The sequence below is a fragment of the Lytechinus variegatus genome, chromosome 1 (assembly GCF_018143015.1).
Source record: "Lytechinus variegatus isolate NC3 chromosome 1, Lvar_3.0, whole genome shotgun sequence".
Lineage (NCBI taxonomy): Eukaryota > Metazoa > Echinodermata > Echinoidea > Temnopleuroida > Toxopneustidae > Lytechinus > Lytechinus variegatus.
The window spans coordinates 90,874,756-90,877,687 of NC_054740.1; the positions used below are offsets into that span (position 1 = coordinate 90,874,756).

Sequence of the window (2,932 nt, forward strand, 5' to 3'; positions counted from 1 at the left end):
CACCTAACAAGGTGGATATGTGCGCAATATACCCTATATTATTATTGTTATTATAAACTGGCATAGGGACAAGACTTTGGGTCCTACATGGACGAATTTGGACAAACCAAATCAATAAATATTCAAGAGTACACTGCTGTCTGCAGAGAGTCTGTGCCAAGAAAATATGGGGATAAATTAAGATAAGAACAGGTAACTTACAGCAAGCTAAGATTAGGAAGACCGAGAAATGTTCCAACTTCCAACGTTTCATGATAAATTTCCCGGAGGTTGCTACAAAAAAAAATACTAACTCAATTATCTCTAAAACCCATTACATATTCACATAGATGATGGATATATAATAAACAATCAGCAACTGAGAAAAAGTCAAAATGAGCAGGTTGAGAATTGTAACTCACAAATACTCACAGAATAGTTGCAAGTTTAGCGGTGATGTTACCGTAGTCTGTTCTCCAGCCACTTGAAGCATTAACCCAGAAAGGTAACCAGTCTGATGGTCCACAGTCGTGTCTCGGTTCATACTTGATGTTATATGGTGAGTGACCACACGTGTATCCGGTGGGACATTGAAGGGAACCTCGTATCATGAAAATATGAATGGTTTTAGTTTTCAAACAGCAATGTGTGGCAGCTATTACAATTACTATTGTTTTTATTTTCTCTCCGACTTCAAATTATTAAATCAGGAATCACACATTAACACAAATTTGCTTACCGACACATAGACCTCACACACACCTTCGCATGTATTAACATACACTTATACGCACAATCTCACATAAATCAAGTACGTTTAAAAATGAACCTAAATTTTCAGAGGGGTAGAGATAGACCAACAAAAAGACACAAGTACACCTGCACACACCCACCATCTACAACACACAAACGCCCCCCCCACACACACACACATACACAATGCACCTTTCCTCTCTCTCTAAAAACTTCGTAATGCGCACGCGGCCCACACACAAACTCTCCATTTAGAACACACACACTCTCTCATTCCATACACACCCACATTCACAAGTCAAAGAAGTCGGGAGTTATTTCACATGATATTATATATAGAACCAATAGAACATCGCAACTGAAGAAAAGAAATGAAGTCTCATATTTTCTTACAATTGTGTTCATCATCTCCTAGAGGACAATCAGACCAACCATCACACAGGAACTCAATCAGGAGACAGATATCACTCCCTTTACACTGGTAGCCATTCAATGGACAACCTGCATAGAGTAGTCATAGCAAAACGTCAATATATTATACGATAAAAATAACATTTTTTCATACAGCGCTTATCACTTTCTCTATCAGAAGCAAAAGCTATCTACAATAATGTACTATCATACATTGACTTATCCTTTGACCAAATGAAGGCTAGGGAATTGTGATGTTAACCTGTAATCAAGATGACAGTGGGTTTTTAAACAGTTATAGTGGTGTACCGGTGTTAATACATATTTTGGATAGTGACATCAGATGATGATCTCCTATCTAAATAATTCTTTCCGACATATACCCTCCAGTAAAATGAATTAAAACATCTCTATGACTTTATCATCACCACCGTCATCATTATCATCAGTATTACACTATCACAACCATCACCATCAGTACCAACGACATTAGCAACACCATCGGCATCACCACAACCATCATCATCACCAACACCGTCACCACCACCATCATCATCATCTCCCCCACCATCATCGTTACCAATGATAGTGGTGGTGATGATGATGATGATGATGATGATAGTGATGATGATGGTGATGATGATGATGATGAAAATGATGATGGTGATGGTATAACTTGTAATATGAAGTTAGGTTTATTCAAAATTGTCATACCACGAACTATAACAGTTGGATTGACAACTGATTAAGTGCATTAGTTATTTATTGCTACAGCTTGTTTCATCAAAAATTATGGAGACACACCATTTACAAAGGTATGAAAAAATGAAACAATTGTGATTTCATGTAATACAGTAATATAAGAAAGAGGAAAGTGGGGGTGTGACATCATCAGCCCACCTAATGACTATTCATGACGACGTGAATATAACTGTTTTCATAAAATATTGCTGAACTTTAAAATGATTTGTTATCTGATTTTAATGAAATTGCTGATGTGGTTTACGGTACACCATGTGGAGTGTTATAGAAGCAGTGGATAGAAGAAGAGAGGAAGTGGATAGGCGAGAAAGTGAAGATTTTGAGAATAGAGTATTCTTTCTTGAGAATGGTCCTGAAAAGGACTGTAAACCAGAAGGAATGTTGAGTGAGAACAGCTTGAGTAGTAGAGCTGATGAGGAGATGCTGGCTTGCGTCGGCGAGTAGAGATGATGAGTAGTAGAGAGACTCATCATCTCTACTCGCCGACGCAAGCCAGCATCTCCTCATCAGCTCTACTACTCAAGCTGTTCTCACTCAACATTCCTTCTGGTTTACAGTCCTTTTCAGGACCATTCTCAAGAAAGAATACTCTATTCTCAAAATCTCCACTTTCTCGCCTATCCACTTCCTCTCTTCTTCTATCCACTGCTTCTATAACACTCCACATGGTGTACCGTAAACCACATCAGCAATTGTACATGCCACCATGCAAACCTTCAAACAACATTTAATGAAATTGTTAGCATTTTCCTTTGTGAATTTTACTCTATTTATTTAGATATAAATATTCTCGACCCGGAGTACACCTTTAAAAAAAATTACATGCAGACTTTGACATTTTCGATGGATTTGCCGCCAACGTCCGAAATGGTCGAACATCGCCCCTGACTATTTTCACATCCCTAATAATCTTCCTTACTTTTAGCATTGTTCTCTTATACTGTTTGCTACGGTTGCTATATCTTATAACAATAGAGTTGGAGTTTAAACATGTCTGTATATTACTGGAAGGAAACGTCTGGACGTT

At 37.9% G+C, this 2,932-nt stretch overlaps 1 long non-coding RNA gene across 1 annotated transcript; it reads right to left on the reverse strand.

Annotated features, from left to right (window-relative positions):
- Nucleotides 1-205: 205 nt before the first annotated feature.
- On the reverse strand, nucleotides 206-1,177 carry LOC121428361. Its single transcript, XR_005971773.1, has 3 exons — nucleotides 1,126-1,177; nucleotides 412-580; nucleotides 206-273 (listed from the first exon to the last, which is right to left on the reverse strand). It is a non-coding gene; the product is annotated as an uncharacterized LOC121428361 (long non-coding RNA).
- Nucleotides 1,178-2,932: the final 1,755 nt, after the last annotated feature.